The sequence below is a fragment of the Meles meles genome, chromosome 15 (assembly GCF_922984935.1).
Source record: "Meles meles chromosome 15, mMelMel3.1 paternal haplotype, whole genome shotgun sequence".
NCBI classification, from domain to species: Eukaryota; Metazoa; Chordata; class Mammalia; order Carnivora; family Mustelidae; genus Meles; species Meles meles.
Window position 1 is genome coordinate 47698326 of NC_060080.1, and position 25251 is coordinate 47723576.

General features: G+C 36.6%; 1 protein-coding gene across 4 annotated transcripts in view; it reads left to right on the forward strand.

The window, feature by feature from the left end:
- The window catches only part of LRRTM4 (leucine rich repeat transmembrane neuronal 4), a 757200-nt gene that overhangs the window by 243738 nt on the left and 488211 nt on the right, over nucleotides 1-25251 (forward strand). The gene's annotated exons all lie outside the window — the stretch shown is intronic.

Genomic DNA, 25251 nt, shown 5'->3' on the forward strand with positions numbered 1-25251 from the left:
ACAACCCTATCACCTAAATCACAAATCAGATCAGTTCTTTTATGATCAAAGCTGAGCCACATAAGAGGTTGATATATGAAACTTCCTATTTCACTCTTACTAATTTTAAATTTACTTTTATCATTTGTTTAATAAGTGAATCAATATTTAAATCATGGTGATTCATAATTCTTCAGTTGATGTTTGAAGATAGCAAGCATGAGAAATACTAATATTACCCAAATTGTGATCAATGGAAGCTTCAGCTAAGAAATCTAGAATGCAGGGGTGCCTGGGTGACCCAGTCGGTTAAGCATCTGCCTTCAGGGGCGCCTGGGTAGCTCAATGGGTTAAAGCCACTGCCTTCGGCTCAGGTCGTGATCCCGGGGTCCTGGGCTCGAGTCCCGCATGGGGCTCTCTGCTTAGCAGGGAGCCTGCTTCCTCCTATCTCTCTGCCTGCCTCTCTGCCTACTTGTAATCTCTGTCTGTGAAATAAATAAATAAAATCTTAAAAAAAAAAAAAAAAGAAAGAAAAGGCATCTGCCTTCAGCTCAGTTCTTGATTGCAGGGTTCCAGAATGGAGCCCCACATCATTTTGCATACACTGATCAGCAGGGAGTCGGTTTCTCCCTCTCTTTCTGCCCTTCCTCTCCCCTCTTCACTCCTGCTCACATGCTCTCTCTTGCACTCTCTCAAATAAACAAATAAAATCTTGAAAGAAAAAAGAACGAAAGAAAGAAAGATGTTACAGTCATGATGGAAAACAATGTAGAGATTCTTCAAAAATTAAAAATAGAACTACCCTATGATCCAGCGGTTCCACCTCTGGGTACTTATCCTAAAGAACTAAAAGGAGGATCTTGAATAGAGAATTGCATGCCCATGTTCCCTGAAGTATTATTCACAAGAGCCAAGAAATGAAAACAATGTAAGTGTCCATCCATGGATTAATTGAAAAAGAGGGGCGCCTGGGTGGCTCAGTGGTTTAAGCCGCTGCCTTCGGCTCGGGTCATGATCTCAGGGTCCTGGGATCGAGCCCCGCATCGGGCTCTCTGCTTGGCAGGGAGCCTGCTTCCCTCTCGCTCTCTCTGCCTGCCTCTCTGCCTACTTGTGATCTCTCTCTGTCAAATAAATAAATAAAATCTTTAAAAAAAAAAAAAAAGAAAGAAAAAGAAAATCTGGCATATATACAATGGAGTGCTAATCAGCCAAGAAAAAGAAAGTAAATCCTTCGATTTGTGACAACACAGATGAACTTTGAGGGCTTTATTCTAAGTGAAATAACTTAGGGAAAAATAAGTACTATATGATCTCACTTAAATGTAGAATTTAATAAGGCTGAACTCATAGAAACAGAGAATAGATTAGTGGTTGCCAGGGGCTGAGGGTTGGGGAAAATAGGAAAATGTTTGTCCAAGGGTACAAACTTTTTAAGAAGAATATGTTCTGGGGATGTAAGAGATCATAAGAGGAATAACTTTAAGCAATCTAACAGATAGCATGGTAATTGTAGTTCACAATATTGAATTGTGTACTTGAAGGTTACTAAAACAGTGGATTTTAAATGTTCCTACCATAACAATAATAAACTAAAATAGTAATTATGTGAGGTGAAGGATATGTTAACTAACTTCATTGTGGTAATCACTTTGCAATACATATGTATGTCAAATCATTACATTGTACACCTTAATCTTTACACACTGATATATTTCAATTATATCTTAATTAAAGGGGAAAAACTAAAAAAATGTGGTATGTATATAAAATGAAATATTAGCATAAGATAGAAAATTCTGACATATATTTAAACATGAATGAAAGTTGAGGATATTATTAGGTTGAGGATATTAAGTTGGGGATATTATTAACTAGGTTAAATAAGCCAGTTAGAGGAAGTTAAATATTGCATGACTCTACTTATTGAAGTATTTAAAGTAGTCAAACTTATAGAAGCAGAAAATGGAATGATGGTTACCAGGGAATGACAGAGGGATGTAAGAGTTGCTGTTTGGTGAGTACAGAGCTCCAGACATTCAAGATGAAAACGTTTTACAGACCCTCCGTATAGTGTTGTCCATATAATTAACAATACTTTACTCTCCAATTAAGAAATTGTTAAGAAGATAGCTTTCATATTTCGTGTTAGGTGTCTTTACCACAGTAATAAAAAAAAAAATAGCTCTGGGAAGTAACAAAAGTGACTTATTAGGTTTTTCAGAAACTGGTCCCAATTCTTATTCACACCTTTGAAAATTTAGGAAGGTGGAGAGAGGGCTAGAAAAATAGAAGACTCTTGACACAGAAGCTTGGCTAGTTGCTAAACTTCTCATGGAAAATCATTTTTAGTAAAATATATAAGCTTTCAGAAGCCTCAAAAGTATTAACTCTAGAAACACTGTTAGGATCTCCAGAAATTATGAATAATATGAGGTTCTGGAATCCTGAGGATGATTTTGCTGTGAGCTGCTTATAGACTTCCACAATATCTAATGTCAGAAGAAGCTCTGAGCATGGGTTTCTGGAGTGAAACAATATAGAGAGGACTGAGACATTGTGCAAACATTAGCCAAATGAGATTGACATTGATTTCAGATGAAATTCTTGAACCAATTATAAAGGAAATTATTAGTGAGTACCTGAAAGAAGAAACACATGCTACTCAGTTTCAATATGGGTTCACACAAACTAAGTCATGTCAGACTAATTCAATTTCTTCTTTTAATAGGGTTAGTAGCTTAATAGATCAGGGATATTAGAGACACTGTAGACAAGGTCTGGATTTCAGCCAGGCATTTGACAAGTCTTCTGATGTTTTCCTTGTTGATAAGATAACTGAAATGAGCAATTTCTACTTGAAGAAAAGTTATGGTAACATGTAAATAATTTTAAAATATTAAACTAAAAATGTTATAACTTTTTATGTGCAAGCCATTGCTATGTCCTTTATATGCATGCTCTAACATTTTCAATCCTCATAACCTATGAAATACTGTAAACATTCCTCAAGTGAGATAACTGAGGCAAAGGAAGATTAATTACTTTGTTTAAGGTCATGTGTACAGTAACTGACAAAGCCACAATTTGAGCACAGTGTATATAACTTCAAAACCATACCCTTAACCACTGTGATACACCACATGATGTTCTTACATTGATGCTACATGCTTAATTATAGCGATGAGAATATAAAAGATATATTCATCAGGTTTGGCATAATCTGTACTGAAGTAATATGAAATATTCTGGAGGACGTAATACACATTAGAGTTTGTGTCTTTGAGTTAGTTTTCCCTGGCTACTATAACAAATTCCCACAAGATTAAGAGCTTAAAACAACACAAATTTATTATCTTACAGTTTAGTAGGCTTGAACTCCAACACATGTCTTATTGGACGAAGAGGAGGGTGTCAACAAGGCTACATTCCTTCTGTAGGCTGTACTGGAGAATTTGATTTCTTGCTTTTTCCAGCTTCTATAAACTACCTGCATTCCTTGGCCATGGCCCCATTACATCTCCAAAGCCAGTAATGTTACATCTCTCAGTGCCTTGCTTCCACAGCTACATCTTCTCTTGACTCTCTTCTATTTCTGTATTCCACATTTGTGAATATTATTGGGTACACCCAAATAATCTAGGATATTCTGCCTATTTTAAGGTCAGCTGGTTTACAACCTTAATTCTGTCTGCAGATCTAATTTTCTTTGTAACCTGACATAGTCATAAATTCTGAGGGTTAGCCTATCAGAATCTTTGGGGGGGGCTGTTATTTGGTCTACCATGCTCCTTATAATTAATTCTGTATGTTATAAAAAGGATGAAATCTGGTTTTGTCATTTAGTAAGCATTGTTTTTTCCCTTCCAAAACAATTTGCATGAGCTTGCTAGTGCAATATCTAATTTAATATGTCCTGCTTAAAAATTTATATTCCTCTTCATAACATTCAAACAACTTTCGTAAGACCCATGAAAGCTGAAAATTGTTGAAGCTGGATAATGGATATATAGTAGATTTATTATATTAGTCTACTTTTGTATATATTTAAAATTTTCAGTAATAAAGATTGAAAATAGACTCAGAGGTTTTATTAGACTCTATAGTAGTGATCCATATCATTAATTCAAAGCTAGTACAATATGTACGAAGATATAGAATTGTAATATATAGATCAAAAGAGCAGGTGATCTGCAGTGTTTTAATGGTTAAACAACAATTGACATGGTATCCACTCTTGAGTGCTACAATGGAAAGAAATGTAGACAAACTAGTACATAATTCTAGGAGAGTGGTTAAATGACCAATAAATAGCAATCTATATAAACTTGGTCAAAGGAATAATATTTAGCTTGGAAAAAAAAAAGCTGGAGTACTATCAAGTATTTAAAGAATCATCAGAAAAAAAAAAAAGTTTCTTTTCCCTGGATCCTGAAAAACAGATATTTAGGAGATCCATAGAAAGAATTTTTGGTGGGGCACCTGGGTGTCTCAGCTGGTTAAGCGTCCAGCTCTTGATTTCAGCTCAGGTCATGGGCTCAAGAGTACTGAGATCAAGCTCCAGGTGAGGCTGGCTATGGAGCTTGCTTAATATTCTCCACTCCCTCTTCCTCTGCCCCTCCCCACAATGCTTTATCTCTCTAAGGGGAAAAAAAAAAAGGAGAGGAGGGACGGATGGAGGAAGGAAGGAAGGAATAAAGGGGGAAAGGAGAAAAGAAGGAAAGAAAGCAAAGAGTTTTTGGTGTCTGTGATGGTTTAAGTCACCCAAAGATAAAAGAGCCATCAGGAAAGACAGTGGGTTGAATGACCCCATGAATTGGATCTAAGCAACAGTTTTGTTTTGTTTTTGTTTTGTTTTTGGATTTCAAATGTTTGCAGTTTCTTCTAAACTAGGCTCAAAAGTAGGTGGTGGATAAGTTTTACCCTTTTAATTAGCAATAGCCTCCTCCAAAAACATGCATCACATTCTAATATTTTTGGTTTTACAGAATCACCATTGTTTATTATAATCATACCAAAGTGTTTGGAGACGTGAAGTCTCACTGCTTTGAGCCAACTTGCAAAGGGCATTTGTGCATCTTACTAAGGACAGTGGGATGTAATGCTTCAGGTACTGAAATACTAGGCCCATAAGGGTGATTGTGGGAGGAAAAAAACAATACTTGCCAAATGATGCTGAGCCAGAAAGTGTTGGAGTCCATATGGCATACACTACTTCCTAACCTGACTTCTACAAACTGGTGAAATAAGATATTGTGGATGGGGTATTTATATCCCCCACACATATCTGGGTCTTTTCTCTCCAGCTATATTGGGATAACTTCCCCTTGGCTCCCTTTAAATATATCCTGAAATTCATATTTCTGGCTTTTTATTTTTCTTGCCAACTCTTCCTATACACCTTTATGGAGTTTTGGGAAAATCTTTTCTTAAGTGACATTTAGTGCTCTACCACCCTGATTTTTCCAGCAATCGCAGTCTGTTAGCTCTTGCTATGAGATACTTGATGAATGAAAAACACATTTCAGGGGTGCCCATCAAGCTTGTATGTCTATGCATACGATGATTTTTTAAGATCCGTCCAGCTGTCATAGGATAGTATTACATGCAAAGAAGATATTTTTGATTTAATAATGGGTGCTTAAACTCCTCATTTGTTCATAAATTTAATATTTTTATAAATGTTCACAGGTATAATCTCTTTTGAGATTACATTTCAAGAAGCAGTGAAAAAGGGAAAGTGTCCTAAGGAAACTGAGGAGATCCAACTGTCTTTGCCCAAGGTCACATTGCTGGTTAAAAGTCAGCAGAGGTGCTACTACCTTCCCATACTCAACCTTCAGACAGGAGGAGAATCGGGCTTTGAACCTTGGACTTCTAATTATAAGTTCACTGCTCTTTTCACTATGCCATGTGACCTTTCCAAGTAAAATGCCACATCTTTCCAGCATGATAATTAGCTTTCAGTGTGACTTTGAGGCAGTGGTTCTTCCCAGGGAGAAAGAGAGAGAGGGAGAGAGAGAGAGATGGGGGGGGAGCAGAAGAAGAGAAAAATCCCAAATGAAACACTCGGTTAACCCTAGCAAATGAATTTGATTTATTTTTCTTATGAACCTAATCAGGGCTGGAATTAATCTGAAATGAATAGCTACAGTTTTCTCATCTTGAGTTTGCCATATAGAGCTACTTTTAAAAGTACTCAGTGACATTTTAGAGTAAATATGACAAGCAAATGTAAATGTAATTGCACGAGTCATATATGGTGTGAGTCATTTGTAAAGTTCACTACGAATGAGCTATATTGCACAGAATCCATTTGTCACTTAAGAAAATGAGATCATCTGCTTTAACATATGAAAGGAGGAATTTAACAGCACATTAAACTCAGTCCAAGCCAGAAAATGTCCAAATTACTACTCCCCGGTGGTTTGGTTTCAAATAATCTAACCACAAGGATATTCCCCATTCACTCTTCTCTTGACACATACTGATAGAGAAAAGGCATGGAGCATCTGAAGAATATGTTTTAATATTTTATGTGTTTGAGAGGATATCTGAATAAAAGACAGATGGATATATCTTCTGTTTAGCTTCACTACTTTATGTCTCTATCCTATAAATTTTCATAATATTCAAGTTCTAATTTTCTGGAAGATACTATGCAATTAGCCAAACAATGATTTTCTTTGTGATATAATTGGCCAGATAAGAAAGAGAAAGGTAAAAACTTACGCTGAACTACAACAAAGTATTCTTCATTTCTATGCAGAGATACTAAAAGCTGAAAATAGTAAAATTTATTTTCCCAGAAAATTAGGCTCTGTGTGCCATTGTTGCTGTCTGTAATTGGTTTTGAATATAACTGTTTCCAAAAAGTGAAAGTAGAGAACAATGAGGTATGTGCCCCATTATAGAAAACTATTTCAAAATGCACATTTTGGATTATTCCTTCTGCACTGACATGTGTGCTGTAGTTGTAAGTCACCAGGCTTGCCTATTTTGTTTTAAAGGTGGACATGCAAGATCACAGAATTCTGATAGAAGATAAAAAAATAAACAAAACTATCGTATCTGGGACAAAGTGAAATAAGGCAACTAACATGCTTATCCATACCCTGCCGTCTTTCCCTGGACTCTAAATTTGGCTTCTTCTCCTCGTTGCTTGTCTTTGGCATTGTTAAGCCAGGGAGAGCTCTCCTAGCTACTCACTGCTAGAAGATACTGGTTGTTTCAATCTCCCATATTCTCCCTTGATTCTAAGCTTTTTCCTTCCATATTACTCCAGCAGGTAGGGTTGGAAATAAACATGTCTTTAGAATAGAAAAGTATATATTTAATTTTTTAAAAGATTTTATTTATTTATTTGTCAGAGAGAGAGAGCACAAGCAGGCAAAGTGGCAAGCAGAGGCAGAGAGAAGCAGGCTCCCCACTGAGCAAGGAGCCCAATGCAGGACTCGATCCCAGGACCCTGGGATCATAACCTGAGCCGAAGGCAGCGGCTTAACTGACTGAGCCACCCAGGCATCCCAGTATATATTTAAATTTTATAGTAGTTATATGTCTATATGTATTTCTTAGGACAAAATTCCTTCTTTCTTCCCTCCCTGCCTCTGTTGTTTCTTTCTATTTTTCTTTGTAGCTTTTGGCATATTATATATTTTTATATGTAATGCTTGCCTGACACTCCGAAATAGTCAACTTGAAAACTTTTAAGCAAGTCAAAAAAATAAAAACAATACCTTATTTTAATAAGTAAAATTATAATTTTGTGGTAAATGTAGAGAACAATATGGAGCTCTTTAACTACATAGATTTAACTTTAGAAGCAGTAGTTGAAGATAGACTTATTTTATTTAGGATCATACAAATCAATTCAAAGGGCTTCCTACTACATAAATAGTAGAAGGGCTTTAAAGATTTTATTTTAAGGGCTTTAAAGATTTATTTTAAAGATTTTATTTGTTTATTTGAAAAAGAGAGACAGCACAAGCAAGAAAGGGACAGAGGGAGAGGGAGAAACAGACTCCCCACTGAGCAGGGAACCTGACATGGGAATTTAGGCACGCCAAGGATTGTCTTAAGTGTGGGGAAGTCCTGTGAAACTCATCTTAAAAGCCAAATACATGTAAGTATTTTTTCCCCCCAAGACAAAAACCTCTAAGACAATCTCTCATTGGGGTGCCTGGGTGGCTCAGTCAGTTAAGCATTTGCCTTCGGCTCACGTCATGCTCCCAGGGTCCTGAGATCAAACCCTACATTGGGCTCCCTGCTCAGCAGGGAGCCTGCTTCTCCCTCTCCCATTTCCCCTGCTTGTGCTCTCTCTCACTCTCAAATAAATAAATACAATCTTAAAAAAAAAGGAAAAGAAACTCTCTCATTATGGTTTGATTTAATTTGGTGTCACATTAACCTTGAGGGTCTATGACATTTCCGATGCTTGCAGTTGTCGCTCAGGCTGAGTAAAGGTGAACATAGATGAGGTCCAGCACAGGGAGGAATGCATTTGTAGATGCCTAGAGGCTCATCTCCTTCTGTAGATCTTCTGGCAACCACACGAGAGCTAAAATAGTTTTTAAAGGCCTTCTACAATTTATATAAGTCCTTTGAATTGATTTATATGATCCCAATTTTATTTTCTGGGGCATTTTTGCACAATAACATAGCCTACAGAATAATTCTGTCTGATTATCAGTTATATTTTTAAATTATATTCAAGAACATTTACTGAATGTCTGTGGATTGCATCAGGCTATATTTGGTTCTATAAAAAAAATCAACAATTAATTTAACACCAATTATGGAAGAGACTGATCAATGCCTTGGAGACAGAAGAGAATCAAAACATTATAGAATACCACCTTCATCTTACGGAATTTTATAATCTAACTTGAAAGTCATAAAGAAATCCCTGCAGGAACAAATAACAATGCAAATCAGTGTAGGTGGGTACTAAGTGTGTGGCACAGAGAAACGCTGTGGAAGTTTTAAGGCAGGAGAGTATTTATAAGCAGTCAGTGTGGCTTGTGGATACATCAGGATGGCTTTAAAAGGTCCCTAGCAACCATTTTTCTTTCTCTTCTCCTCTCTTCTTTCTTTTGCCTTTAAGATGTACACTTTGATTTTTGGATAGTATGTGATTTCCATCACTGTTAGGAGTCTAGTATTCTTGCATATTAATGCTCATCTTTGTGTCCTTTAGAGGCCATCCCAGAGCCTGACGCATGCACTGGTACCCACGGTTAAGTAAACAGAACCCATGCACGGTGAGAGCCACCAAACCCTCATTACTTTTCATTTGCTTTCAGGCATACACTCTGTCAAGCGATCTGGGTTTTGGAGTTCTAGGAAAGAAGGAGAGACCTAATAATAGTTATTTTTAGTTAGCATGTCTGTGGCTCCCTTTATATTCATTTTAACAGTTAAGATATCCAAGCCTATAGTAGATGTTGCGAATGGGTCATAATATTAAAAATACAAAAGTTGTTTTAATGATAGTAGTATAGCCCCAAAAATCCCAAGATCATGCATTTAATGTAATAGCAGTAATAGGGGTGTTTTTTGTTGTTTTGGGGTTTTTTTGTTAAAGCCTTTTGACACATTGTAACTTAGGTTTATTAATGTCACTTGGAAATCACTGATTGAGTACCTAAATTTTAGCCTTTGAATACATTAGAGGAAAAAAAATGCCATAGAGGTATAAAGTATTCCCCAGCACCAAACTGAAAGCATTTTTTGTTGATTCTTTAAAAAAAAAAAAAACCCAACCATAAAAAAATATGGTTAAGTGAGCAAATGTATCATCCAGACACCATGACCTTTATTGCACTTGTGGTTTCACCATGCTCATCTGCAGTCTCAGATATTTCTCCATAGGTACAGATACAGCAGAAAGCCAAACCCACATTTAAAATCACTGAATGAACATTAAAACCCTTGGGTTCCATTTCATCTGGATGCTCATTAACCTTTTTGTGATCTCTTAACTTATAGTGTGAGTAACAGAAAAATCTCCTGCTTTATTGCCAAAAAACTTAACATCACGTGTGTCTGTATGTGCATGTATGTGTGTGTGTGTGTGTTTTTATTCACATTTGAAAGAGAAAGCAAAAGAGAACAAGAATATGAGGACTTGGGAAATGTAAAATTTAGTATTATTTCCCCAGAGTGAACATAAATGCTGCCAGAGTAATCAAATTAATGAATCCCAAGCATTGTTAGCTTCTATTTTTAAGAGAGACTGAAAAAAAACCACATTTTGTGGGGATAACTTCCTAAGAATTTGCTTATATTTGAAGTAAGAAAGAGATAGACATCTTGCATCTACCAGTACAGGAAAAAAAATTAAAAATGCTGGTTACAGAACATTAGGATACATAAATGGCCATGCATTTTGTAAAAAACAATACATGATAAATATCTAATTAGCAGTTTAAGAATCTCATAAGTTAATCTATTTCTAAATCCCTTTGGATATGAAAAGCAAACAGAAAACTGCAAAAGAAAACTTTAAATATTCCTATGGCATCTTTTATGTTTTGGTCTTGTTATTTTGGTTCTTTTTTTTTTTTTAATATTTTATTTATTTGACAGAGAGAAATCACAACTAGGCAGAGATCCAAGCAGAGAGAGAGGAGGAAGCAGGCTCCCCACGGAGCAGAGAGCCCAATGTGAGGCTCGATCCCAGGACCCTGGGATCATGACCCAAGCTGAAGGCAGAGGCTTTAACCCACTGAGCCACCCAGGCACCCTGTTAGAACAAAGCATTGTGTTTTTATCCTCCTTACACATTTTAAAACCCTTAAATCTAATTCCCTGAAATTTCTTAATTCACTCTCCAACTTACCAGATTTTGTAAAGAATGACTCCCACCTAAAGTTTACCCAAACCTTTAGGTTATTTTTGTGTGTACATGAAGGTGGTGTCCAGATGAGTTCAAATATTAGCTTATTGTCTTCCTTATACTAAGTTCATATCAAAATGAAAATAAGGTTCAGTGGCCAAAATTTTGCCATAATGATTATAAATTTGGGGTAATAGACAATATAGGGTAGAGGTCTGTTTTCTTCAGGGTGCTTGTTCACTGCACCCTGAGAATCTGAACTATTGAAAATAAAACAGATGCTCTGAAAATTATCAGGCTTGTATTTAATTTATGCAGTTTTCCCATTAATAGCATTATCTATTTAACACATCCATTACATATCCTCAGTGTTAATTTAGGCAGAAAAAATGTAGCAACTTCAAAAGGAAATCTTCCATTAAATTAAGGATATTGACTTTAATGGATGTCCCAAATAGACATGAAAATTAACAGGATGAAAAAACAAGTTGATTAAAAGTGGTCCCATTATAATTTGTTATGCCACATAGAATGAAAATATTAAGATAGAATTCACTAAAAAAAGTGCCAATGAAAGCTCTTTGTACTTTAAAATACATGACTTTAAAAGCTGTCAAATCATAGAGTCTTATGTAAAAAATATGCCTTTCTACAACTCTGAATAAACCTGTGCCTTGCCAAAAAAAAAGCCTTGATATTTACAAGATTCACTTTGTTTTGATGATCAAGGAATTGGAAATGATGATCAGTTCACTTGTTTAAGGACCTCATTTCATGAAAATTCTGTACCATCTCAGACAGGGGCGAATTGCTGTTCCTTTCTGCTCCCACTTTCTCCTCTTTCTGTATTTTCTACTTCACAAATATCTATTATTATGTTCATCGGATTGTTTGAGATTCTTTTTAATGATTTATTCTTTTAGACATCAAAATCTTTCTATTTCTCAAGACACTCCTAATAAAGTATCAATATGCCTGAGTCATCAACTAACAAACAGCTCAATGAAAGTCACAGGTGGCAAGGATTATCCAGCTAGGGTGGAGAAGGAGAAGCAAAGACCCATGCAAATGGGCACAATACAGGGCAGGGGAAAGGTGGCTTAACAGGGTGAAAGGGAAGTTGAGTGGAAACCAAAGATAAACTACCTTTTTTTTTTTTTTTTAAGATTTTATTTGTTTATTTACTTGAGAGAGATAAAGAAAGAGCATGTGTGCATGTGTGGGAGGGGCAGAAGGATAGGGAGTGGAAGAATCTTAAACAGACTCTGGGCTGAGTGCAGAGCCTGACACAGGGCTCGATCCCATGGCCCTGAGATCAGTACCTGAGCCTAAATCAAGAGTCAGATGCTCAACCAACCAAGCCACCCAAGTGCCCTGACAAATTTTCCTCCATTATGATACTGAGTACATCTAGTTTGACAATTTAACTTACTAACTTTTTTTTTGTTATTTATTTATTTATTTATTTTTATTTGTTTATTTACAGCATAACTTTTTTAATCCACTGATTCATCTGTTAAAACTTATTGAACACTTATAATCTGATTGACTTTGTGTAGTCAGGGGACATGTGAAGATACATATGAGGGAGTCCCAATTCAGTCTAATGTAATTAATGAGCTGTAATTGTAAATTATCCCATGGTAATACATTTTCAATTATTCATTTATGATATGCTTACTGAGGGCCTTTCCTATATAGGGCACTGGCTAAAGATGTCAAACAACATTACTGTCTTTAAGGAGCTATCTAGTGGAAAAGAACAAAATTAATTATAAAACCCCACAGAATATGTATAGTGTATCATGTGTTGATAAATGTGCAGAGAAAATAAGTGTTACAGAGGTAATGATGACTATGCTTATGCAGGAAAGGGGAGGGATGGTTGGGATAAATTTCAAAGAAGAGTTGGAACATGAGCCTTCTTGAAGTAAGACTAAGAATTAACTTGGCGGAAAACTCTAAAGAAGGAATTGGATATTCTGGGCAATGAACACACCAAGTATAATGGCTTGGAAATGTTAAACGACATGATGTAGTCAAAGAAATTTAAGTAATACCTTATATTTGAATTACCTGTGCTTGTAGAGTAAATATACATGAAACTTGATGGCGGAGGCATGTTTTGGTGGGAGATGAGAATGAAAAATGGTGGAGGGTAAGAATGGGAAAGTAATTTGTTACTGGGCCATAGAACACTTTTAATCCTATATGAAAATGTTTGACCATCAAGCAATAAATAATAAGTGGTAGCAAAGCATGAAAGGATGGACAAACAGCATAATCAAACTGATCCTGCAGAAACTTCGGCGTGAGTGGTAGCCTGGCAAATGAATTAGAGGAGGGTCAGTAGAAGTCAAGAAGATCTTTCAGGCGGCTATTTCATGGCCTAGACTCTAGGTAGCTAATGAGGCATGAACTAGGAAAAGGGGATAGTATCAGAAATGTAAGTGGTCAAATAACAGTGTGGAAGAAGAATAACATGGGTTGTAAAATGAGGGTCCTTGAGAGTCAGGTTCCTGAAAAGGAGCAGACATTTCTTTCAGATAATATCTTAATAAATTTTAATTCCACAGAGTCTTCTATTATACGTTTATTACTACACAAAATTAGAGTTATCTTCTTCATAGAAAAGGGCATCTGGAGGAGAACCAAGCAAGGGTGACCTTATTTTCACACCAGTCATCATGGAGACACCTGCATCTAAATAATCTCCTTTTAGTGGACATAAAGGAAGGGCAAAAGGGCGCCGTTTCACAACCTTCCTTGGCAAACCGGGAACAAGACCTATTACCATTTTAATTTTTTTCTTCCAATTAAGCCCTAACTTTTTAATTTTCTAGGTCACTTTTCTAAGCTGTCCCTTTCTTTCTTAAAACCAGTGACCCAAATACATAACTTATTAAGGTGGAGGTTTTTCCTTGTGCCCAAGCCTCTGCAGAGGGATGCAGATGAACAGGTGCTGCCTTATCTGTCGATCCAGACATTTGCCACAGTTCAGATCGTAAGTCGTCATCTTTCCACTTTAGTGCGTGACTGTGGCCAGGGGACCTCAACATCTGTGTCTCTCAGCAATCACAAGTCGGAAAGACACTGCTGAATCGGCGAGGAAGGCATGGTCCTCTGTGAAGCCCCCATGTTGCTTAGTAACCAGGAAGCATAATTCAGAATTTAAGGAAGCGAGGCTCCAGGAGTTTAGTCTAAGCTCTTTCTAATAAAGTGCTGCTCCTAAAGATAAAACATTTAACTTGTCAGTCTCTTTTATTTTTTGATTTTTGTTAAATGCTGTAAATATGCTTCATATAAAATGTATGCAAGGCAAGCACAGATTGAGCAAAGCTCTTTGTGCTCTGAAAGAAAAAGAAATTAGGAAAGAAAAGAACTTGACAAAAGTCCTTGTTTACAAGTGAGCTCTGTATAATCATGCTCTGTATAACTAAGCACTTCCCCCCCCCCTTTCATTAAAGTCTTTAGTGATTATCAGCAACTGGTATATTTGAATTTCATTTATATTTGTTAATGGTACTGGCTTAGAATGTCTAGCAGACACTCTGATTCAGTAAGTTTCATGTAATGACATATAATCTATTGTCTTCCTTTCATCGGTGAATGCTTGTCGTTAACAACATAGTGTGCTTATTGCCTTCCTTTACTTTGTCTTTTGACTATCATTTTATCTCTCCAATGTATTACCAGTAACCTAGTCATATTTACTGAGCCCCTGATACTAGCTACCATTCAATTTTACTTGCTACCATAAAGAATGTTAAATTCTTTAACTTTTTTTTTTTTTCTTTTAAGAGAGAGACACTGAGGAGGAGCAGAGGGAGAGGGAGAGAGACCTCAACCAGGCTTCACACCCAGCATGGAGCCCAATGTGGGGCTCAATTTCATAACCCTGAGATGAGACCTGAGCCAAAACCAAGAGTTGGACACTTAACTTACTGAGCCCTCAGGCGCCTCTGTGCACTACCATCCTCAATAAATTGTGGGTCTATCTAACCAGGTCCATTGTGTCCTGTTTTACAAAGTCAGTTTAGGGAAATGGACATTTAACCAACTAATCATACAAATATATATAATCACACCTTGTAACAGTTGGTTTGAGTGAAAAATGCTGGAGGCTGTGAAGAATTTATAACAAGAAAACCTAAAGTAGACAAAGGGAAAAATGAAGCATCAGACAAGATGCCCCAAAAGAAATAAAACTTGAGTTGGAATATGGAAAACAAGTAGAAAGTAAGAAAAGAGAGGAGAGAAAGAAACAGTTGCAAGTGAAGGAATCAGTGTATACAAATTTCAGTAGTTCTCATCTGGAGGGCTTGTTAAAACATAGATATCTGAGCCCCACCCAAAAACTTATGTTTCTGCAGGCCTGAGTCAAAGTCCATGAATTTGCACATGTGGCATTTCTAACAAATGTACAGGTGATACAGCCCAGGCTGGACAGGAGAGCATACTTTGAGAACCACAGGCTTAGAGAATTAAAGAAAGGTCATTATGGTGAGTCCACAGTTAACTATGGAATAAGTGAATGAGGAGACAGAAAGGTAGAGAGAAGACAAATGAATTAAACCCTTAAAAGATTTTTTTCATAGTTTAAAGAGCAGTTGGGATGACTTTGGTGGATTTTAAGCCAAGAACTGATGTGATGACATCTGTCTTTTACCAAAAAAATCCTGGATATATGGTGTGCAGAATGAATTGAGGGGAAGTAAGAAAAATGCATGATGGAAAAGCCTGTTGGGAGATTGTTCCAGGGACAGAGGAGAGCAATGGCAGGGTGATAGGAATGGCAGGGCAAAGATTCAGAGAGACACGAGGGATAATCAGTAGGGTAAAAAGTCAGTAAGACTTGGTAATAATTTCAGTGTAAGATTATCAGAGAGGAAAGAGTTAAGAATGACTCCCAAGAATTCTGTTTCCTGGTACCCAGATTGTAATGTGTGGTACTATCCATGGAAGAAGATTCTTGAAAGAAGGACAGACTGAAAATGGTTGTGATGAAAAGGGAATTATAATGTCGATTTAGGGAATTGAGGGTTGTGTTTTGTTTTGTTTGGGGTTTTTTCTTTTTTGGAGGGGAGGGGAGGTTTTGTTTTGTTTTGCTTTTTAGTGGAAATGTCAAATGCTCGTTTAGATATACTTGGATTTAGACTCGGAGCTGAGATGAGAAGCAGGTGCCAAGAATAAAAATTTGAAAGTCATTGACCTATTGATGGAATTTGGAGTTTTGTATATGGATCAAGTCATCAAAGATTTAAGTAGAGAATGAGATTACAAAAAGTCTTAGACTACTTTAAGGAAACAAAACTAGACAGCAAAGAATATGAGCTAATAAAGGAAACTGAGAATAGTAGAGATGTAGGTAGAAAAAACAATACAGTGCTGTGAGATATCTAATCATTTTCAAATGGACTTTGATTTAGCATTATTTTTCCACTTCTGAAGATGTTTAAGATCCTTTACTTAACATCAGTGCTCTGATGTTTTATGAGCATCTACTGAAACTTTTTCTACTCTTTTACATTCTCTTTTTGGAAAATTTTATTGTCTAACAGGATGAACTTAAAACTCGTAGTCCATAGCTGGACATTTTTTAACTTGAAAATGGCATTGTCAATAAATCTGCTGGAAAACAGTTCTAAACAAGAACTACCAGGGCAAACTGGAATATATGGTCTCTCCACATTCGTCATAGAATGAAACTCCTAATCACTGTTTTTAATTTTCTACTATATTTTCAATTGCTTCACTTTCAACTTTCTGGGAGATTTCTTCAATAATCCTTGAACACTAAAAAGCTTATTAGAAGATTTATTTGGGGAAGTTTTATTCCTATGGCTTTACTGGACAGAGATCGATAAGATAGCAAGGCATGACTTATTTTGGGGTCCCTTTCCCAGACCAAGTATCAGTATTTCAGTATTTTTGTTTATTTCCTCTAGATGATAAAATTTATTCAGCCATCTTCCAGTGTCTGGTGTCTTTTCAGGGAGCAGATTGGGATAGAAGAGAGGGGTCTCAGAGTTTAGCCCATGTCAGCTTGCACTCGCCCTGGGTTCAGCCAGATGCCTTGCCTCTGCACACCAGTGGTTCTTACCTCTTCCACATTCAGAGCCTCCGCAGCTCTGTCCACCTGCAGTATTGTCCCTCTGCTTCCTGCAGTCAGAAGAACTTAGCCTTTCAGACGATTTTAGCACCAGTCTCTTACCACACACTATCATTCCTGCTGAACCATCTCAGGAGACTGGTGGGACAAATAGGTCCTTTTCCTATCAGAATCTTCTCTGTAGACCCTTGGATGTAGACCCTTGGAATATAAATTCATCCACTCTGCTAAATCATTTACAACTCTTTTGTCTTCTTTGTTTTCCAGAAATCAGTGGAAATACTATTTTGGTCCAGATGTCTACTTAACATTTTCACAAGTAAAATTTACTCCACTTGAAATTTATTTTGCAATATAATTAGGTAAAAACCTTCATTATTTTTTCTGCTAAAATAATCAGTTGTTGTAGTGCAATATATTTAATTATCCATTATTTTCTCAGCAATTAATGATCCTACTTTTTTATAGACTAAAGACTTTATACGCTTCCTTGGGTTTGAAACTCTTTTTCTCAAGGTTTCCTATGTATTAAATCAAATGATATATGTAAAACTATGTAGCATGCTACTTTGAACATGCTACTAATACAATAAGTATTACTGTACTGTTTTCTTCTCAAGTACAATAATTAGAGTAGTTAAAATACAACTTTATAAATATGCTGAACAAGTAGAACACAGAAGAAAGCTTTGCATTTTATATCATTGTTCCTTTTATTCCTCTGTTCTATTGAGCAGCACCTCTCCTCTGTCCTTTCCTTAGCATATTATGATGACATGACTCCCTTTTAATTTTAAGGCTTTCTCAACTTATAAAAGCCATTCACTGTGACTTCTTTTGGTGGATGGCTCATTATATTTTCCAAGACCTTGTTGTTTTACCATCTTTGAAAACAAATAAAAATGACACTTCTAAACACTCCACTAAAACAAATTAGATTTATTCTGAAGAGCTCAGTGAACAGCATTTTGAATGAGATCCATAATGGGCTTTTTAATTAAATGAATATAGTCATTTCATAGAGGCAATTCTCATTAGTAGAGCAGTATTGAGATGACCATTTCATTCTAATTGTGCTGTGTGTTTATATAAGGGGACTCATTTTAGGGTTGGTTTGAATAGATTTATATCTAATCATGTCTTGACACCTAGTGCACGTTTGAAAGTAAATATTACTGCTTTTCCAAAAACAAATAGTAAATAAAACAATAGAATAAAATAAATAAAAATATTTCCCCCTACTAATTTGCTTTTCTTTTATTTGAATTGGGTGGAAGAGAAATTCGATTTCGCATATCATCTTCTATTCATTACTTGGCTTTCTTTTTATTTCTTTACCTTTGGTAATGGACTGAATGTGTCTCCTAAAAGTTCATTATACTGAAACCCTAACCCCCAGTGTGGTTATATTTGGAGATAGGCCTTTAAGGAAGTAATGAAGGTTAGATGAAGTCATTAGGGTCGGGCCCTGATCTGATAGGATTAGTGTCCTAAAAGAAGAGACACCAGAGAGCTCACTTGCTCTCTGTCTCCACATTCATGAACCCAACTAAGGCCATGGAGGCCACTTACAATAGAGAATTCTATAAACAGCATGCCAGGAAGAGTCTTCACCAAAAACCAATTGTATTGTACCCTGATCTCAAACTTTCAGTCTCCAGAACTGTGAGAAAATGATTTTCTGTTATATAAGCCACTAAGTCTGTGGTATTTTTATGGCACCTTGAGCTGGCTAATGTGCTTTCTTATGTACAGTTCTGAAATGCTAATAGTCTGAGTTACTGTGAGTGTAGATGTGTAGATGCTGTATACAGCTCCAAAGACAAATATTAAAGAAGCATGAGCTTAACATATCTTTTCACAAATTTGAATCTTCATTACCCGAAGTGTTTTCATTGCATAGATACTATAGGACAAGGTACCAAGAAATGTTGGGACATTTTACAAGAGGAGAATGTGATTCCAGGTCAAATTATCTAGACATAAAAATTTGTTTCCAAGTGGCTTTCTTATATAGAGTAGTGTGAAACTTTGGGGTGAAGAGTAACTTTCCGGGGTCAGGAGGAAACCAAAAACAGTACTTCAACTAGGTCATTAAGGGTAACATTCTCTGTGATGTCATCTCAATGGTATATACTCTCAGTATGATGTGATATGCGTGCCTAAAACCCATAAATATAGTTTAACTATGAGAAAACTATCAGACAAACCTAAATTTAAATCTAGCCTACAAAATACCTGGCCAGTACTCCTTGAAACTGCAGAAGTCATCAAAAACAAGGAAAGTCTAAGGAACTGTCGCAGTTTATAGAGTCTAAGGTGACAAGAAAAATAAATGACAGGGTATTCTAGATGGGGTCCTGGAATAGGTAAAGGGATATTAGGTAAAAACTAAAGAAATGCAAATGAATTGTGAACTTTAATGAATAATAATATATCAGTGATGGTTCATTAGTTAAGACAAATGTACTGTACTAAGGGGAAACTGGGCAAGGGTTACATGAGAACTCTGTGCAGTACTATAACTTCTCAGTAAATCTGAAAATATGTGGAAATCAAGTTTATTGTATATGCGAGGGTTGCTATATGTTTATTTGTTTTTACTCAACAAGTTTAGTCAACAAAGTCAACAAGACCCATAGACCAGGACAGAGAGACCCCTTTCTCCAAAGATCAGTAGTAGTCCTAATGCTGTTAGGAATCCTGCACAGACTCTCACTCATATTTCATCCTAGGTTCCTGATCCCAGGTACCACGTGGATTAGTCAGGAAAGAGGTTTTTTAAGTGGCTTAGAGTAATCCAGTTTTATTTCATTCTCACATTTCATTTTCATCTTGGGACACCAAGGGTATCTACTCACTCAGGGACCAAGGATTATTGGAAGCTTCATCCAACAGTATGAACTTAAATGAACTTCCAGGTTCACAAGAACAGGAAAAGATGTCCTGGATAATTTCACAGAGGAATTCCACAGCTTTTGTCTAGAAATGATGCATGTTACTTTTCCTTATCACCCACTGACTAGACTTTGTCATATGACAGTTGCCAGCTGCAAGAAGACTAGAAAATGTAGGGGGAAAAATAGGATATTTGGTGAGCAGTAAATTTACCATTGATTCATATTTCCTCATTTTTTAGCTATTCCTTGGTTTGCATTTATCTATTTTTTATTACTACCAAAATATTTGAGAACACTATTTTTATAACTGCTTAATCTTTGATACTCAAAATACTTCAGTCTCTTCTCTAGAAGAACTGTGAAACCCAAACAGAGTTCAGTTTTTCAGCATCTCCTATGAACTACACACAGTATTCATGCTTCCTCCAGTTTGTGCCTGCGTAAGACTTATCATTGGAAATAATAATAAGAAATATGAAATGACTGTATGTGTGAACATAGGAAATTATTAATTTAAAGTTATTGCCTAGTGATGGGAAAAAGTGCAAGTTACTCTATGGTTCATCTCCTGAAAGCATTACTTTAAGATCATCTCCAATTCCAGTGTCATCAATTAGTATAAGGTCCCCAAATGCATTTTGACCAGGCTTGGTGAGGCTTTATTTTCATAAGGAAATTGCCCTCTTGCCTTCTAAATTGGATAATTGCAATTCTAAAAACCCACTCAGAAATGTAAATGCTCAATCGCCTATGAAAATGCTGTTTTGACATGCACTTATTGCATCTGTGCCTATGAGTAGAGTCGAATTAGATTTTGCTTCTTGGTACAAGCTCAGTTTATATTTACCTTTCTTAATAACATCAAAAATGGAATGATGACAAATTGGAATCCCTTCCATGACATGGTAGTTAATGGCTATTCGAAAAATATATTGGCAAATTTTGACAAGAGGTGGTTTAATATCTAAATATTGCTACCCATTTGTGTAGTGTTGTGTTTTGAATCACAGCTAATCATTAAAACTCACTTGTATAGGATATATTCTGATCCCTGATATACAGATTACATATCATTCTATATTGAAAGCAACCATTCAACTAAGCAAACATACACAAACTTACAATTTCTTGAAAGTTCCACTCTTATTTATTTATTTATTTACTTACTTACTTATGTACTTACTCACTTACTTAGTTATCTCTATACCCATTGTGGGGCTTGAACTCAAGACTCCAAGATCAAGAATCACATGTTCTACCTACTGAGCCCGTCAGATGCCCCAGTTTTAATCCCTTCACTTATAGGTCAAGTGGTAAGGAAAATCTAATGTAGGAAACGGGGAGAGGATGCTCATATTCACTTGTGCCTTGTTCATGTTTTCAACTGCTTCAGCATCTTCTTTAGGAAGTTTCGGATAAGCATATTCTTTACCTCTGTAATCTGCTGTGCCTTACAAATTTATAAGGGTGAATATTGTATAAATTCCAGAAATATTACTTCTCTGTTAAAAATATAATAGAGACTTTTATAATCTTTTCATATAGAATTTTCTCCTGGTACTAACAGGCACCCTATGATCTATTAGGCTGATCTTTTAATTCACATCTTAAACCTCCTGACCCTGAGCTTTTACTTGTTTCACCAAATAGAATATCCTCTCCTTTCCTTTCTGTGTTTCACTATACATTCACAATAATTAACTGTAGAGTTATGAGTCTATTTTGACCTATAAAGCTCTTAATGTGGGCTATTCTACTGAATCTCTTTGTTCATCAAACATACAGGTATTCTACATGGGAAGGATGAAAATTAACCTGATTATAGCAACACTGAGTAAATTATTTGCTCTTGATCTTGAGTTGTTGTGCCATATGTATTGAAACACATTCTTTTTTTTTTTTTAAGATTTTATTTATTTATTTATTTTTCTTTTTTTTTATGTTACTTTTTTTTTCATTTTATTTTTTCAGTGTAACAGTATTCATTCTTTTTGCACAACACCCAGTGCTCCATGCAAAACGTGCCCTCCCCATTACCCACCACCTGTTCCACCAACCTCCCACCCCTGACCCTTCAAAACCTTCAGGTTGCCCCAACCTCCCACCCCTGACCCTTCAAAACCCTCAGGTTGTTTTTCAGAGTCCATAGTCTCTTATGGTTTGCCTCCCCTCCCCAATGTCCATAGCCCGCTCCCCCTCTCCCAATCCCACCTCCCCCCAGCAACCCCCAGTTTGTTTTGTGAGATTAAGAGTCATTTATGGTTTGTCTCCCACCCAATCCCATCTTGTTTCATTTACTCTTCTCCTATCCCCCTACCCCCCCCATGTTGCTTCTCCATGTCCTCATATCAGGGAGATCATATGATAGTTGTCTTTCTCCGATTGACTAATTTCACTAAGCATGATACGCTCTAGTTCCATCCACGTCGTCGCAAATGGCATGATTTCATTTCTTTTGATGGCTGCATAGTATTCCATTGTGTATATATACCACTTCTTCTTTATCCATTCATCTGTTGATGGACATCAAGGTTCTTTCCATAGTCTGGCTATTGTAGACATTGCTGCTATAAACATTCGGGTACACGTGCCCCTTCGGATCACTATGTTTGTATCTTTAGGGTAAATACCCGGTAGTGCAATTGCTGGGTCATAGGGTAGTTCTATTTTCAACATTTTGAGGAACCTCCATGCTGTTTTCCAGAGTGGTTGCACCAGCTTGCATTCCCACCAACAGTGGAGGAGGGTTCCCCTTTCTCCGCATCCTCGCCAGCATCTGTCATTTCCTGACTTGTTAATTTTAGCCATTCTGACTGGTGTGAGGTGATATCTCATTGTGGTTTTGATTTGTATTTCCCTGATGCCGAGTGACGTGGAGCACTTTTTCATGTGTCTGTTGGCCATCTGGATGTCTTCTTTGCAGAAATGTCTGTTCATGTCCTCTGCCCATTTCTTGATTGGATTGTTTGTTCTTTGGGTGTTGAGTTTGCTAAGTTCCTTATAGATTTTGGATACTAGCCCTTTATCTGATATATCGTTTGCAAATATCTTCTCCCATTCTGTCAGTTGTCTTTTGGTTTTGTTAACTGTTTCCTTTGCTGTGCAAAAGCTTTTGATCTTGATGAAATCCCAATAGTTCATTTTTGCCCTTGCTTCCCTTGCCTTTGCCGTTGTTCCTAGGAAGATGTTGCTACGGCTGAGGTCGAAGAGGTTGCTGCCTGCATTCTCCTCAAGGATTTTGATGGATTCCTTTCTCACATTGAGGTCCTTCATCCATTTGGAGTCTGTTTTCGTGTGTGGTGTAAGGAAGTGGTCCAATTTCATTTTTCTGCATGTGGCTGTCCAATTTTCCCAGCACCATTTATTGAAGAGGCTGTCTTTTTTCCATTGGACATTCTTTCCTGCTTTGTCGAAGATTAGTTGACCATAGAGTTGAGGGTCGATTTCTGGGCTCTCTATTCTGTTCCACTGATCTATGTGTCTGTTTTTGTGCCAGTACCATGCTGTCTTGATGATGACAGCTTTGTAATAGAGCTTGAAGTCCGGAATTGTGATGCCACCAACTTTGGCTTTGTTCTTCAATATTCCTTTGGCTATTCGAGGTCTTTTCTGGTTCCATATAAATTTTAGGATTATTTGTTCCATTGCTTTGAAAAAAATGGATGGTATTTTGATAGGGATTGCATTAAATGTGTAGATTGCTTTAGGTAGCATAGACATTTTCACAATATTTATTCTTCCAATCCAGGAGCATGGAACATTTTTCCATTTTTTTGTGTCTTCCTCAATTTCTTTCATGAGTACTTTATAATTTTCTGTGTATAGATTCTTAGTCTCTTTGGTTAAGTTTATTCCTAGGTATCTTATAGTTTTGGGTACAATTGTAAATGGGATTGACTCCTTAATTTCTCTTTCTTCAGTCTTGTTGTTGGTGTAGAGAAATGCAACTGATTTCTGTGCATTGATTTTATATCCTGACACTTGACTGAATTCCTGTACAAGTTCTAGCAGTTTTGGAGTGGAGTCTTTTGGATTTTCCACATATAGTATCATATCATCTGCGAAGAGTGATAGTTTGACTTCTTCTTTACCAATTTGGATGCCTTTAATTTCTTTTTGTTGTCTGATTGCTGAGGCTAGGACTTCTAGTACTATGTTGAATAGCAGTGGTGATAATGGACATCCCTGCCGTGTTCCTGACCTTAACGGAAAAGCTTTCAGTTTTTCTCCATTGAGAATGATATTTGCGGTGGGTTTTTCATAGATGGCTTTGATAATATTGAGGTATGTGCCCTCTATCCCCACACTTTGAAGAGTTTTGATCAGGAAGGGATGCTGTACTTTGTCAAATGCTTTTTCAGCATCTATTGAGAGTATCATATGGTTCTTGTTCTTTCTTTGATTAATGTGTTCTATCACATTGATTGATTTGCGGATGTTGAACCAACCCTGCAGCCCTGGAATAAATCCCACTTGATCGTGGTGAATAATCCTTTTAATGTACTGTTGAATCCTATTGGCTAGTATTTTGGCGAGAATTTTTGCATCTGTGTTCATCAAGGATATTGGTCTGTAGTTCTCTTTTTTGGTGGGATCCTTGTCTGGTTTTGGGATCAAGGTGATGCTGGCCTCATAAAATGAGTTTGGAAGTTTTCCTTCCAGTTCTATTTTTTGGAACAGTTTCAAGAGAATAGGAATTAGTTCTTCTTTAAATGTTTGGTAGAATTCCCCTGGGAAGCCGTCTGGCCCTGGGCTTTTGTTTGTTTGGAGATTTTTGATGACTGTTTCAATCTCCTTACTGGTTATGGGCCTGTTCAGGTTTTCTATTTCTTCCTGGTTCAGTTGTGGTAGTTTATATGTCTCTAGGAATGCATCCATTTCTTCCAGATTGTCCAATTTGTTGGCGTAGAGTTGCTCATAGTATGTTCTTATAATTGTCTGTATTTCTTTGGTGTTAGTTGTGATCTCTCCTCTTTCATTCATGATTTTATTGATTTGGGTCCTTTCTCTTTTCTTTTGGATGAGTCTGGCCAGGGGTTTATCAATCTTATTGATTCTTTCAAAGAACCAGCTCCTAGTTTCATTGATTTTTTCTATTGTTTTTTTGGTATCTATTTCATTGATTTCTGCTCTGATCTTTATGATTTCTCTTCTCCTGCTGGGTTTAGGGTTTCTTTCTTGTTATTTTTCCAGCTCCTTTACGTGTAGGGTTAGGTTGTGTACTTGAGACCTTTCTTGTTTCTTGAGAAAGGCTCGTACCGCTATATATTTTCCTCTCAGGACTGCCTTTGCTGTGTCCCACAGATTTTGAACTGTTGTGTTTTCATTATCATTTGTTTCCATGAATTTTTTCAATTTTTCTTTAATTTCCTGGTTGACCCATTTATCCTTTAGAAGGATGCTGTTTAGTCTCCATGTATTTG